Below are 16,986 nucleotides of genomic sequence, written 5' to 3' on the forward strand. Positions count from 1 at the left end.
AACTAATACATAAATAAAATCAATTTAGCCTCAAGTAAATAATGAAACATGTTCAATTTGGTTTAAATAATGCAAAAACAAAGTGTTGGAGAAGTAAAAGTGCAATATGTGCCATGTAAGAAAACTAACCTTTAAGTTCCTCGCTCAGAACATGAGAAAACTGGTGGTTCCTTTTAACATGAGTCTTCAATATTCCCAGGTAAGAAGTGTTAGGTTTTTAGTTATTATAGGAATTATAGGACTATTTCTCTCTATACCATTTGTATTTCATATTCCTTTGACTATTGGATGTTCTTATAGGCACTTTAGTATTGCCAGTGTAACAGTATAGCTTCCGTCCCTCTGCTCGCCCCTAACTGGGCTCGAACCAGGAACACATCGACAACAGCCACCCTCGAAGCAGCGTTTCCCATTGCGCCACAAAAGCCGCGGCCCTTGCAGAGCAAGGGGAATAAATATTCCAAGTCTCAGAGCGAATGACGTTTGAAACGCTGTTAGCACGCACCCCGCTAACTAGCTAGCCATTTCACATCGATTACACCAGCCTAATCCCAGGAGTTGATAGGCTTGAAGTCATAAACAGCGCTGTGCTTCAAGCATTGCTAAGAGCTGCTGGCAAACGCTGTAAAGTTTGAATGAATGTTTACGAGCCTGCTGCTGCCTACCAACGCTCAGTCAGACTGCTCTATCAAATCATAGACTTAATTATAATATAATAGATCTGGGGCCAGGCTAAGTAACGACCATAGGAGTTGACAAGACAATAAAACAGATCTGGGACCAGCATAGACGGCATACATTTTACATTATGAGCAAACACTCCAGAGCGACTTACAATCATTGCGTCCAAAGGACCGCACGCGATCACGAAGAGCAGTCAGAGAGGACAAGACCCACCGCCTCTACCATGACCACTAGGGCTAGGAATGGATGGCCAGTATCACCATACTTACATGTCGATTCTGTATGCCTTGTGATTCTGTATGCCTTGTGATTCTGTATGCCTTGTGATTCTGTATGCCTTGTGATTCTGTATGCCTTGCGATTCTCATGATTCTGTATGTATTGCGATTCTCATGATTCTGTATGTATTGCGTTTCGATACTGCGATTTTGTGATTTGATGTTTCAAACATATGGTTCACGAAACAGTGTACAAAACATTTTGGAACAGCTGCTCTTTCCATGACAGACTGAGCAGGTGAATCCAGGTGAAAGATATGATCCCTTACTGATGTCACCTGTTAAATCCACTTCAATCAGTGTAGATGAAGAGACGACAGGTTAAAGAAGGATTTGTAAGCCTTGAGACATGGATTGTGTATCAATCAAATACAAAATATCTTACATCAGCTGATATCTCAAAGTGCTGTACAGAAACCCAGCCTAAAACCCCAAACAACAAGCAATGCAGGTTGTAGAAGCACGGTGGCTAGGAAAAACTCCCTAGAAAGGCCAAAACCTAGGAACAACCTAGAGAGGAACCAGGCTATGAGGGGTGGCCAGTCCTCTTCTGGCTGTGCCGGGTAGAGGTTATAACAGAACATGGCCAAGATGTTCAAATGTTCATAAATGACCAGCAGGGTCAAATAATAATAATCACAGTAGTTGTAGAGGGTGTAACAGGTCAGCACCTCAGGAGTAAATGTCAGTTGTCTTTTCATAGCCGATCATTCAGAGTATCTCTACCGCTCCTGCTGTCTCTAGAGAGTTGAAAACAGCAGGTCTGGGACAGGTAGCACGTCCGGTGAACAGGTCAGGGTTCGATAGCCGCAGGCAGAACAGCTGAAACTGGAGCAGCAGCACAACCAGGTGGACTGGGGACAACAAGGAGCCATCAGGCCAGTGTGTGTGTCATTCAGAGGGTGAATGGGCAAAGACAAAATATTTAAGTGCCTTTGAACGGGGTATGGTAGTAGGTGCACCGGTTTGAGTGTGTCAACAACTGCAATGCTGCTGGGTTTTTCCACAACCAATAGTCCCCCGTGTGCCTCAAGACTTGTTCACCACCCAAAGGACATCCAGCCAACTTGGTAACTGTGGGGATTATTGGATTCTACATGGGCCAGCATCCCTGTGGAACGCTTTCAACATATTGTAGAGTCCCAACGAATAGAGGCTGTTCTGCAGGCATTAGGAGGTGCAACTCAATATTAGGAATGTGTTCATAATGTTTTGTACACTCAGTGTATCTCTCCTGCAGAGCGACAAGAGTCATGGAAATTAGTGCTGAAAACATGTTGGCTCACTTTTTTCAAAAGAAGATGAACAATAATGGCGTTTCGGTGCATGTACAGACAACTAGCGCAAGCTAATGCTACCTAGCAAGTACAAATCGATACTTTGAGAGTCAACATATCAATATATCGTCCAAAATATTATATTGCAATATGTAACTTCATCGAATATTTCCCCACCTAACTGTCCCATTCTTACCGTCAAAGGGGAAGTCACCGATAAGACATCCAGGCTCGTAGCTGGTAGAGACCTCCAGGAAACGTAGAAGCTTGTTCCTAAACTCTCCCAGGTCCCCCTCCTCCTTCCCAGCAGCCACTGCAGGAACCCCTACAGGACAAGGAAGACCGAACAGACAGATCCCAGCTGTGGAGTACCTCAGGGCAGTGTGCTGGGGGCTGTGGAGTACCTCAGGGCAGTGTGCTGGGACTACTTTTTTTTCCTGTTATAGATCAATGATACTAGATATTTCTTAGCCCCCCCCCAAAAAAAAAAAAAAAAAAAAAAATTGTAGTAGTAGTAGCAGGTCTTACCCTCGGGCAGGGAGTTGAGGTACTGCTTCATGAGCCCCTGGACCCTCTCCAGGTACAGCTGAATGAGGACGTTATGGAACTCTGGCTCCGTCTCCTCCCAGACGTGTACGATGTGCTCCAGGTAGGGGATAGCCAGCTCCTTAAAGCACTCCTTCAGGAAGTTCAGTACCTTGTCTCTGGGCAGGGTCTCCACCTCCGTCAGGTCCTCAGTGAAGATCTGGGACAGAGACACACAATATGTATATGACCTATAGTGATACTGAATTTACATTTTCCCCAATGGAGAATCAATGGGATAATGAGAATCGAGGGAGTTTTTCCTAACCACCGTACTTCTACACCTGCATTGCTTGCTGTTTGGGGTTGTAGGCTGGGTTTCTGTTACAGCACTTTGAGATATCAGCTGATGTACGAAGGGCTTTATAAATACATTTGATTTGTATTTTAGTATGTACACTACATGTTCAAAAGTATGTGAACACGCCTTTAAATTAGTGGATTTGTCTATTTCAGCCGTTGTTGACCGGTGTATACAGTTGAACACACATCCATGCAACCTCCATTGACAAACATTGTCAGTAGAATGGCCCTTACTGAAGAGCTCAGTGACTTTCAACGTGGAAGTGTCATAGGATGCCACCTTTCTAACAAGTCTGTTCTTAAAATTTCTGCCCCGCTAGAGCTGCCCCGGTAAGTGCTGTTGTTGTGAAGTGGAAACGTCTAGAAGCAACAGCGGCTCAGTCGCGAAGTGGTAGACCACACCAGCTCACAGAACGGCACCGCCGAGTGCTGAAGCACATAAAAATCGTCTGTCCTCGGTTGCAGCCCTCACTGCAGAGTTCCAAACTGCCTCTGGAAGCAACTTCAGCACAATGACTGTTGGTCGGAAGCTCCATGACATTGGGTTTCCGTGGCTGAGCAGCTGCACACAAGCCTAAGATCACCATGAGCAATGCCAAGCGTCGGCTGGAGTGGTGTAAAGCACACCGCCATTGGACTCAAAAGAAATTCGGCTTGTCACCAAAAGCACTCACAAACTTCTACAGATGCACAATCGTGAGCATCCTGTCGGGCTGTATCACTGCCTGGTACGGTAACTGCTCCGCCCACAACCGTAAGGCTCTCCAGAGGGTAGTGAGGTCTGCACAACGCATCACCGGGGGCAAACTACCTGCCCTCCAGGACACCTACACCACCCGATGTTACAGGAAGGCCATAAAGATCATCAAGGACAACAACCACCTGAGCCACTGCCTGTTCACCCCGCTATCATCCAGAAGGCGAGGTCAGTACAGATGCATCAAAGCTGGGACCGAGAGACTGAAAAACAGCTTCTATCTCAAGGCCATCAGACTGTTAAAAAGCCACCACTAACATTGATTGGCTGCTGCCAACACACTGACTCAACTCCAGCCACTTTAATAATGGAAAAATTGGATGTAAAAACGTATCACTAGCCACTTTAAACAATGGCACTTTATATAATGTTAACATACCCTACATTACTCATCTCATATGTATATACTGTACTCTATACCATCTACTGCATCTTGCCTATGCCGTTCGGCCATCGCTCATTCATATATTTATATATTCTTATTCCATCCCTTTAGATTTGTGTGTATAAGGTAGTTGTTGGGAAATTGTTAAATATTACTGCATTGTCGGAACTAGAAGCACAAGCATTTCACTACACTCACAATAACATCTGCTGACCATGTGAGCAATAACATCTGCTATCCATGTGACCAATAACATCTGCTGACCATGTGAGCAATAACATCTGCTATCCATGTGACCAATAACATCTGCTGACCATGTGACTAATAACATCTGCTGACCATGTGACCAATAACATCTGCTGACCATGTGACCAATAACATCTGCTGACCATGTGACCAATAACATCTGATTTGATTTGAGCAGAGGAAACGCACTCTCTGGGATGCCGAATCAAATTTCACCATCCGACAGACGAATCTGAGTTTGTAGGATGCCAGGAGAACGCTACCTGCCAACTGTAAAGTTTGGTGGAGGAGGAGTAATGGTCTGGAGGTGTTTTTCATGATTTGGGCCTTAGTTCCAGTGAAGGGAAATCTTAACCCTACACAATGACATTCTAGATGGTTCTGTGCATCCAACATTTTGGGGGAGGCCCTTTCCTGTTTCAGTATGACAATGCCCCAGTACACAAAGCGAGGTCTACAAAATAAATGGTTTGTCAATATCGGTGTGGAAGAACTTGACTGGCCTGAACACAGAGCCCTGACCTCAACCTCATCGAACACCTTCGGGATGAATTGGAACACCGCCTGTGATCCAGGCCTAATCGCCCAACATCAGTGCCCGACCTCATTAATGCCTGCGGCTGAATGGAAGCAAGTCCCCGCAGCAACGTTCCAACAAACAACGAGGGAACGAGGGAACAACGAGGGAACAACGAGGGAACAACGAGGGAACAACGAGGGAACAACGAGGGAACAACGAGGGAACAACGAGGGAACAACGAGGGAACAACGAGGGAAGGCAGAGATGGTTCCAACTTCTGACAATCCTGTCTCACCTTGAGTCCGTCCTCAGGACAGATCTTCAGAACCCAGGGAGAGAACTCAAAGATAATGACCAGATTCTCCATCCCTGACAAGATAATGACAAGAGATGATTAATGGTACGCTCAGAGAGGACAGGGTTGGACGTGTGAGAATGGTGGAAAGGTTAAAGGTGAACTCATATGGTTTGTGGAGCTATATCGACTGTGGTGTTCTCTTCGTTAGTGCCGTCATGCACACATCACCTCTGCTGTGTGGAAAGCCTATTGTATGTTTCAATCCCACATCATTTACTTTGATGTTTAATCCAATATCGTTAAAAACAACACAAAAAATACATCAGCGTTAAGTTGATGTTGGGAGGTTAGCCTTGGTGGACTCACCCAGTCTCTGGAGGTACTGGTGGACACCAACACCTCTCATGTCCCTTTAGAGGAGAGTTAGCCTTGGTGGACTGATCCAACAACACCTGTAGGGCTGGGGGAGGAAGAGAGGAGAGTTAGCCTTGGTGGACTGATCCAACAACACCTGTAGGGGAGGAAGAGAGGAGAGTTAGCCTTGGTGGACTGATCCAACAACACCTGTAGGGCTGGGGGAGGAAGAGAGGAGAGTTAGCCTTGGTGGACTGATCCAACAACACCTGTAGGGCTGGGGGAGGAAGAGAGGAGAGTTAGCCTTGGTGGACTGATCCAACAACACCTGTAGCGCTGGGGGAGGAAGAGAGGAGAGTTAGCCTTGGTGGACTGATCCAACAACACCTGTAGCGCTGGGGGAGGAAGAGAGGAGAGTTAGCCTTGGTGGACTGATCCAACAACACCTGTAGGGCTGGGGAGGAAAGAGGAGAGTTAGCCTTGGTGGACTGATCCAACAACACCTGTAGGGCTGGGGGAGGAAGAGAGGAGAGTTAGCCTTGGTGGACTGATCCAACAACACCTGTAGGGCTGGGGGAGGAAGAGAGGAGAGTTAGCCTTGGTGGACTGATCCAACAACACCTGTTGGGGGAGGAAGAGAGGAGAGTTAGCCTTGGTGGACTGATCCAACAACACCTGTAGGGCTGGGGGAGGAAGAGAGGAGAGTTAGCCTTGGTGGACTGATCCAACAACACCTGTAGCGCTGGGGGAGGAAGAGAGGAGAGTTAGCCTTGGTGGACTGATCCAACAACACCTGTAGCGCTGGGGGAGGAAAGAAAGTTAGCCTTGGTGGACTGGGAGGAAGAGGAGAGTTAGCCTTGGTGGACTGATCCAACAACACCTGTAGGGCTGGGGGAGGAAGAGAGGAGAGTTAGCCTTGGTGGACTGATCCAACAACACCTGTCTGGGGGAGGAAGAGAGGAGACTTGGTGGACTGATCCAACAACACCTGTAGGGCTGGGGGAGGAAGAGAGGAGAGTTAGCCTTGGTGGACTGATCCAACAACACCTAGCGCTGGGGGAGGAAGAGAGGAGAGTTAGCCTTGGTGGACTGATCCAACAACACCTGTAGGCTGGGGAGGAAGAGAGGAGAGTTAGCCTTGGTGGACTGATCCAACAACACCTGTAGCGCTGGGGAGGAAGAGAGGAGAGTTAGCCTACATCCAACAACACCTGTAGGCTGGGGGAGAAGAGAGTTAGCCTTGGTTGATTTAGGCTGGGGAGGAAGAGAGGAGAGTTAGCCTTGGTGGACTGATCCAACAACACCTGTACGCTGGGGAGGAAGAGATGGAGAGTTAGCCTTGGTGGACTGATCCCAACATTTGATTTAACGCTGGGGGAGGAAGAGGGAGAGTTTTGGTGGACTCCAACAACACCTACATGTTGATTTAGCTACCTACCAACAACATGTTGATTTAGGCTGATCCAACACCTACCTGGGGGAGGAAGAGAGGAGAGTTAGCCTACATGTTGATTTGGACTACCTATAGCCTACATGTTGATTTAGGCTATCCCTACATGTTGATTTAGGCTACCTACCTATCACCAAATGTTGATTTGTGGCTACCTACCTATAGCCTACATGTTGATTTAGGCTACCTACCTATAGCCTACATGTTGATTTAGGCTACCTACATGTTGATTTAGGCTACCTACCTATAGCCTACATGTTGATTTAGGCTACTACCTACCTATAACATGTTGATTTAGGCTACCTACCTATAGCCTACATGTTGATTTAGGCTACCTACCTATAGCCTACATGTTGATTTAGGCTACCTACATGTTGATTTAGGCTACCTACCTATAGCCTACATGTTGATTTAGGCTACCTACCTATACCCCACCTACATGTTGATTTAGGCTAGCCTACATGTTGATTTAGGCTACCTACCTACAGCCTACATGTTGATTTAGGCTACCCACCCACCTACCTACCTATAGCCTACATGTTGATTTAGGCTACCTACCTATAGCCTACATGTTGATTTAGGCTACCTACCTATAGCCTACATGTTGATTTAGGCTACCTACCTATAGCCTACATGTTGATTTAGGCTACCTACTACCTATAGCCTACATGTTGATTTAGGCTACCTACCTACATGTTGATTTAGCCTACATGTTGATTTAGGCTACCTACCTATAGCCTACATGTTGATTTAGGCTACCTACCTATAGCCTACATGTTGATTTAGGCTACCTACATGTTGATTTAGGCTACCTACCTATAGCCTACATGTTGATTTAGGCTACCTACCTATAGCCTACATGTTGATTTAGGCTACCTACCTATAGCCTACATGTTGATTTAGGCTACCTACCTATAGCCTACATGTTGATTTAGGCTACCTACCTATAGCCTACATGTTGATTTAGGCTACCCACCCACCCACCTACCTACCTACCTATAGCCTATATGTTGATTTAGGCTACCTACCTATAGCCTACATGTTGATTTAGGCTACCTACATGTTGATTTAGGCTACCTACCTATAGCCTACATGTTGATTTAGGCTACCTACCTATAGCCTACATGTTGATTTAGGCTACCTACCTATAGCCTACATGTTGATTTTACCTATAGCCTACATGTTGATTTAGGCTACATAGCCCTACCTACCTATAGCCCATGTTGATTTAGGCTACCTACATGTTGATTTAGGCTACCTACCTATAGCCTACATGTTGATTTAGGCTACCTACATGTTGATTTAGGCTACCTACATGTTGATTTAGGCTACCTACCTATAGCCTACATGTTGATTTAGGCTACCTACATGTTGATTTAGGCTACCTACCTATAGCCTACATGTTGATTTAGGCTACCTACATGTTGATTTAGGCTACCTACATGTTGATTTAGGCTACCTACCTATAGCCTACATGTTGATTTAAGCTACCTACCTATAGCCTACATGTTGATTTAGGCTACCTACCTATAGCCTACATGTTGATTTAGGCTACTTACCTATAGCCTACATGTTGATTTAGGCTACTTACCTATAGCCTACATGTTGATTTAGGCTACTTACCTACAGCCTACATGTTGATTTAGGCTACCTACATATACCATGTTATAGCCTACATGTTGATTTAGGCTACCTACCTATAGCCTACAGCATACATGTTGATTTAGGCTACCTACCTACCTAGCCCATGTTGATTTAGGCTACTACTACCTACATGTTGATTTAGGCCTACCTACCTACCTATAGCCTACATGTTGGCTACTTACCTGCCTACATGTTGATTTAAGCTACCTACCTATAGCCTACATGTTGATTTAGGCTACCTACATGTTGATTTGGGCTACCTACCATGTTGATTTACCCACTACCAGGCCCCCCACATGTTGATTTAGGCTACCTACCTACCTAGGCTGCTACACAGCATACATGTTGATTTAGGCTACCTACCTACTACCTGTTGATTTGGGATTTAGGCTACCTACTATGTTACCTACCTACCCACCCACCCCCACCTACCTACCTACCTACCTACCTACCTACATGTTGATTTGGGCTACCTACCTACCCACCCACCTACCTACAGCATACATGTTGATTTAGGCTACCTACCTACCTACCTACCTACCTGTTGATTTAGGCTACCTACCTACATGTTGATTTAGGCTACCTACCTACCTACCTACCTACCTACCTACCTACCTACAGGCTGCTACAGCCTATATGTTGATTTAGGCTACCTACATGTTGATTTGGGCTGGCTACCTACCTACCTACCTACCTACCTACAGGCTGCTACAGCCTACATGTTGATTTAGGCCACCCACCCACCCACCCACCCACCTACCTACATGTTGATTTAGGCTACCTACCTACCTATAGGCTGCTGTAACCTACATGTTGATTTAGGCTACCTACCTATAGAATTTATGTGGTAATTAGGCCTTAATATAATTTTATTTAGAATTGATCAGAATACATTTTCCTGAAATAATTTTAACATGCAGCCCAGTGTATTCCCAATCAGTCTGGAGCAACAGGCCATTAAACAGCAACCAGGCTACCAAATCAGTCTGGAGCAACAGGCCATTAAACAGCAACCAGGCTACCAAATCAGTCTGGAGCAACAGGCCATTAAACAGCATACTAACTCTAAATCAGTCTGGAGCAACAGGCCATTAAACAGCAACCAGGCTACCAAATCAGTCTGGAGCAACAGGCCATTAAACAGCAACCAGGCTACCAAATCAGTCTGGAGCAACAGGCCATTAAACAGCATACTAACTCTAAATCAGTCTGGAGCAACAGGCCATTAAACAGCATACTAACTCTAAATCAGTCTGGAGCAACAGGCCATGAAACAGCAACCAGGCTACCAAATCAGTCTGGAGCAACAGGCCATTAAACAGCATACTAACTCTAAATCAGTCTGGAACAACAGACCATTAAACAGCAACCAGGCTACCAAATCAGTCTGGAGCAACAGGCCATTAAACAGCAACCAGGCTACCAAATCAGTCTGGAGCAACAGGCCATTAAACAGCAACCAGGCTACCAAATCAGTCTGGAGCAACAGGCCATTAAACAGCAACCAGGCTACCAAATCAGTCTGGAGCAACAGGCCATTAAACAGCAACCAGGCTACTAAATCAACAAGGCAGTTACCCCACTGTTCCCCGGGTAGGCCGTCATTGAAAATAAGAATTTGTTCTTAACGGACTCGTCTAGTTAAATAAAGGTTAAATAAAAAACCTCAGCACTGATCCAAACTTACAACTACCCTCTTCTTTTTAACAATAACCTGAATAGAAGTGTCTGATGCTGCAAAGAAACCACTACCAACGGACAGCAATAAGAAGAGACTTGCTTTGGCCAAGAAACACGAGCAATGGGCATTAGACCGATGGAAATCTGTCCTTTGGTCTGATGGAGTCCAAATTGGATATTTTTGGATCCAACCGTTCGTGTCTTTGTGAGACGCAGAATAGGTGAACGGATGATCTCCACATGTGTGGTTCCCGCCGTGAAGCATGGAGGAGGAGGTGGTGTGATGGTGTTGGGGGGGGGGGCTTTGCTGGTGACACTGTGATTTATTTAGAATTCAAGGCACAGCCTGTCTACCACAGCATTCTGCAGCGATACGCCATCCCATCTGGTTTGCACTTAGTGAGACTATAATTTGCCATTCAACAGGACAATGACCCAACACACCTCCAGGCTGTGTAAGGGCTATTTGAACAAGGAGGAGAATGATGGAGTGCTGCATCAGATGACCTGGCCTCCACAATCACTCGACCAAGACACAATTGAGATGGTTTGGGATGAGTGGGACTGCAGAGTGAAGGAAAAGCAGCCAACAAGTGTTCAGCATATGTGGGAACTCATTCAAGACTGTTGGAAAAGCATTCCAGGTAAAGTTGGTTGAGAGAATGCCAAGAGTGTGCAAAGCTGAAATCAAGGCAAGAATATCAAATCTATTTTGATTTGTTTAACACTTTTGTTTAACATTTTTTGGTTACTACAAGATTCCATTTGTGTTATTTCATAGTTTTGAGGAAGTCATTATTATTCTTCAATGTAGAAAATAGTATAAATAAAATAAAGAAAAACCCTTGAATGAGCAGGTGTGTCCAAACTTTAGACTGGAGAATACTAACACTACCAGACACCCCCACGTCGACGACGCAGTCTACACGCCACGGCGACAACGCTCATTACTTTTGAAGCATGGAGGTGGTGGTGTGATGGTGCTCATTACCTTTGAAGCATGGAGGTGGTGGTGTGATGGTGCTCATTACCTTTGAAGCATGGAGGAGGTGGTGTGATGGTGCTCATTACCTTTGAAGCATGGAGGTGGTGTGATGGTGCTCATTACCTTTGAAGCATGGAGGTGGGATGGTGCTCATTACCTTTGAAGCATGGAGGTGGTGGTGTGATGGTGCTCATTACCTTTGAAGCATGGAGGTGGCGGTGTGATGGTGCTCATTACCTTTGAAGCATGGAGGAGGTGGTGTGATGGTGCTCATTACCTTTCTGATGCAGGCCCTTCTTCTCATAGAGGATGATGAGCTCGCTGTACTTGTGGGCCTTCTTCAGGATGTACTCACTCTCCTCAATGTGACAGTGGTTATTATCCAGACGCAACAGAGGGGACACCAGGGCCACGTTGGTCTGGAGAGAGGAGAGAGACACTAGATTAAAGCAGGGGACACGTTGGTCTGGATAGAGACACTGGATTAAACACAGGGGACACAGATGAAGACTAGTCCTGGACTGAGAAGCACTCAATGGACAACCTTTTATCTAGACAGTTTCTCAGTCCAGGACGAGTCTTCAATCAGTGTTCAGGAAACTGACCCTTTGAGGCTATACGCATAAACAGGGTAAAGGGACACAGAGGTTGTACATGTAGGTAGCATTACAATGGAATGGGGGAGTACAGCCGAGGTATCCATACGTACATGCAGGTAGCATTACAATGGAATGGGGGAGTACAGCCGAGGTATCCATACGTACATGCAGGTAGCATTACAATGGAATGGGGGAGTACAGCCGAGGTATCCACGCGTACATGCAGGTAGCATTACAATGGAATGGGGAGTACAGCCGAGGTATCCATGCGTACATGCAGGTAGCATTACAATGGAATGGGGAGTACAGCCGAGGTATCCATACGTACATGCAGGTAGCATTACAATGGAATGGGGGAGTACAGCCGAGGTATCCATGCGTACATGCAGGTAGCATTACAATGGAATGGGGGAGTACAGCCGAGGTATCCATACGTACATGCAGGTAGCATTACAATGGAATGGGGAGTACAGCCGAGGTATCCATACGTACATGCAGGTAGCATTTGAGCAGCGTGGTGTCGATGATCTGCAGGAGTTTCTTCCTGCTCTTGATGGTGGGAGTCCCTTCCATGAGGGGAGACGGGGTGGACGGCTCAGAGTCGTTCAGGTGCTTCACCAGGTGGCTGCGTTTCTGGAATACACACAGCACTGTCATTGGGGTTTCCTCTGGACCGTGAGGAGGTGGGGGTGGTGGCGGGGGGGGGGGCTGAGGAGGTGTGGGTGGTGGGGGGGGGGCTGAGGGTGGTGGTGGGGGGGTCTGAGGAGGTGGGGGTGGTGGTGGGGGGGCTTAGGAGGTGGGGGTGGTGGAGGTGGTGGGGGGCAATTGGCACAGGAATATTTCGGAGACAATTTTAGAGGTCCCTAATCTTGGCAGTGAAGATAAATCTGGGCATTTTTAAGGTCATTTCCTGAAATTCTATGCATTTTGCCAAGGATCATGATTCTGTGTTATCTTGCTCAAACACAACATCAACACTGCTAAATTCCTAACTAAAATCAACAGCTAAATTCCTAACTAAAATCAACGCTGTTAAATTCATTATACTGGGAATTTTAAAATTCTCCCTGACGACTGTCTATTTTTCATTTTGGTGATTAAGAACCAACAAAGATGATTTAAAAATAAATATTTGGCCCATTACTTTAGATTACACCGAAAGCGTTTTTTCCATCACAAATTACGATTTTTTTTTTTTACACTGTTTGGACTTCGACGACCCCCCCCCCCCAAAAAAAGTGCTTAGGCGGCCCACCAAAAGGATTACAAACAGACAAATCCCTGTCCATCAGCACAACACCCTGCAACCAACTACAATATTATCAAGATATGAATCAAGCCAGCAGTGGACTGCAGGGTGCTATGCTGCTGGATAAATATTCACCTGAGACAGCACAGAGACAAGCCAGCAGGGTATGATGCTACTGGTACATAACACAACCCCCCCACCCACCTGTGTCAGGTAGTACTACATGCTGGTTTACAACCCCCCCCACCCACCTGTGTCAGGTAGTACTACATGCTGGTTTACAACCCCCCCCACCCAACTGTGTCAGGTCGTACTAAATGCTGGTTTACAACCCCCCCACCCACCTGTGTCAGGTCGTACTAAATGCTGGTTTACAACCCCCCCCACCCACCTGTGTCAGGTCGTACTAAATGCTGGTTTACAACCCCCCCCCCACCACCCACCTGTGTTAGGTAGTACTACATGCTGGTTTACTACATCCCCCCCAGCCACCTGTGTCAGGTAGTACTACATGCTGGTTTACAACCCCCCCCCACCCACCTGTGTCAGTTAGTACTACATGCTGGTTTACAACCCCCCCCCACCCACCTGTGTCAGGTAGTACTACATGCTGGTTTACAACCCCCCACCCACCTGTGTCAGGTAGTACTACATGCTGGTTTACAACCCCCCCCCACCCACCTGTGTTAGGTAGTACTACATGCTGGTTTACAACCCCCCCACCCACCTGTGTCAGGTAGTACTAAATGCTGGTTTACAACCCCCCCCACCCACCTGTGTCAGGTAGTACTAAATGCTGGTTTACAACCCCCCCCCACCCACCTGTGTCAGGTAGTACTAAATGCTGGTTTACAACCCCCCCCCCCCACCCCACCCACCTGTGTCAGGTCGTACTACATGCTGGTTTACAACCCCCCCCCACCCACCTGTGTCAGGTAGTACTACATGCTGGTTTACAACCCCCCCACCCACCTGTGTCAGGTAGTACTAAATGCTGGTTTACAACCCCCCCCCCCACCCACCTGTGTCAGGTAGTACTAAATGCTGGTTTACAACCCCCCCCCCCCCCCCACCCACCTGTGTCAGGTAGTACTACATGCTGGTTTACAACCCCCCCCCCCCCCACCCACCTGTGTCAGGAAGTACTACATGCTGGTTTACAACCCCCCCACCCACCTGTGTCAGGTCGTACTAAATGCTGGTTTACAACCCCCCACCACCCACCTGTGTCAGGTCGTACTACATGCTGGTTTACAACCCCCCCACCCACCTGTGTCAGGTCGTACTAAATGCTGGTTTACAACCCCCCCACCACCCACCTGTGTCAGGTCGTACTACATGCTGGTTTACAACCCCCCCCACCCACCTGTGTCAGGTCGTACTAAATGCTGGTTTACAACCCCCCACCCACCTGTGTCAGGTCGTACTAAATGCTGGTTTACAACCCCCCCCCCACCCACCTGTGTCAGGTCGTACTAAATGCTGGTTTACAACCCCCCCCACCCACCTGTGTCAGGTCGTACTAAATGCTGGTTTACAACCCCCCCCCACCCACCTGTGTCAGGTCGTACTAAATGCTGGTTTACAACCCCCCCCACCCACCTGTGTCAGGTAGTACTACATGCTGGTTTACAACCCCCCCCCCCCACCTGTGTCAGGTAGTACTACATGCTGGTTTACAACCCCCCCCACCCACCTGTGTCAGGTAGTACTAAATGCTGGTTTACAACCCCCCCCCACCCACCTGTGTCAGGTAGTACTAAATGCTGGTTTACAACCCCCCCCACCCACCTGTGTCAGGTAGTACTAAATGCTGGTTTACAACCCCCCCCACCCACCTGTGTCAGGTCGTACTAAATGCTGGTTTACAACCCCCCCCCCCCCCCCCCACCTGTGTCAGGTAGTACTACACGCTGGTTTACAACCCCACCCCCCTGTGTTAGGTAGTACTACATGCTGGTTTACAACCCCCCCCCCCCACCCACCTGTGTCAGGTAGTCTATGAGCGCCAGGTGAGCCTTCTCCAGTTCTGCTCCAGACAGACTGGGCAGGGGGTTGGGGTAGTGCAGCTGTTTACGGTAGTCAGCGGGGAGCAGGTCGGGATACAGACCAATCACATGGGTCGGATCTGTTGGAGGGAGGTTTAGAGTTACTATGGTTAGTGCCCTATATACTACTTTAGACCAGAGTCCTATCCCCTATATAGTACACTACTGTTGACCAGGGCCCTATCCCCTATATAGTACACTACTTTAGACCAGAGTCCTATCCCCTATATAGTACACTACTGTTGACCAGGGCCCTATTCCCTATATAGTACACTACTGTTGACCAGAGCCCTATTCCCTATATAGTACACTACTGTTGACCAGGGCCCTATATAGAACACTACTGTTGACCAGGGCCCTATTCCCTATATAGAACACTACTGTTGACCAGGGCCCTATCCCCTATATAGTACACTACTGTTGACCAGGGCCCTATTCCCTATATAGTGCACTACTGTTGACCAGAGTCCTATCCCCTATATAGTACACTACTGTTGACCAGGGCCCTATTCCCTATATAGAACACTACTGTTGACCAGAGCCCTATTCCCTATATAGTACACTACTGTTGACCAGGGCCCTATTCCCTATATAGAATACTACTGTTTACCAGAGTCCTATCCCCTATATAGTACACTACTGTTGACCAGGGCCCTATATAGTACACTACTGTTGACCAGGGCCCTATCCCCTATATAGTACACTACTGTTGACCAGAGCCCTATTCCCTATATAGTACACTACTGTTGACCATAGCCCTATTCCCTATATAGTACACTACTGTTGACCATAGCCCTATTCCCTATATAGAACACTATTGTTGACCAGGGCCCTATCCCCTATATAGAACACTACTGTTGACCAGGGCCCTATCCCCTATATAGTACACTACTGTTGACCAGGGCCCTATCCCCTATATAGAACACTACTGTTGACCAGGGCCCTATCCCCTATATAGTACACTACGTTGACCAGGACCCTATATAGAACACTACTGTTGACCAGGGCCCTATTCCCTATATAGTACACTACTGTTGACCAGAGCCCTATCCCCTATATAGTACACTACTGTTGACCAGAGCCCCATCCCCTATATAGTACACTATGTTGACCAGGGCCCCATCCCCTATATAGTACACTACTGTTGACCAGGACCCTATATAGAACACTACTGTTGACCCAGGCCCTATCCCCTATATAGTACACTACTGTTGACCAGAGCCCTATCCCCTATATAGAACACTACTGTTGACCAGGGCCATATCCCCTATATAGAACACTACTGTTGACCAGGGCCCTATTCCCTATATAGAACACTACTGTTGACCAGGGCCCTATTCCCTATATAGTACACTACTGTTGACCAGAGCCCTATCCCCTATATAGTACACTACTGTTGACCAGAGCCCTATCCCCTATATAGAACACTACTGTTGACCAGAGCCCTATCCCCTATATAGTACACTACTGTTGACCAGAGCCCTATCCCCTATATAGTACACTACTGTTGACCAGAGCCCTATTCCCTATATAGAACACTACTGTTGACCAGGGCCCTATTCCCTATATAGTACACTACTGTTGACCAGAGCCCTATCCCCTATATAGTACACTACTGTTGACCAGAGCCCTATTCCCTATATA

At 47.1% G+C, this 16,986-nt stretch overlaps 1 pseudogene; it reads right to left on the reverse strand.

Annotated features, from left to right (window-relative positions):
- The window catches only part of LOC135525436 (vam6/Vps39-like protein), a 44,750-nt pseudogene that overhangs the window by 9,381 nt on the left and 18,383 nt on the right, over positions 1 to 16,986 (reverse strand).

Source organism: Oncorhynchus masou, chromosome 32 (assembly GCF_036934945.1).
Source record: "Oncorhynchus masou masou isolate Uvic2021 chromosome 32, UVic_Omas_1.1, whole genome shotgun sequence".
Lineage (NCBI taxonomy): Eukaryota > Metazoa > Chordata > Actinopteri > Salmoniformes > Salmonidae > Oncorhynchus > Oncorhynchus masou.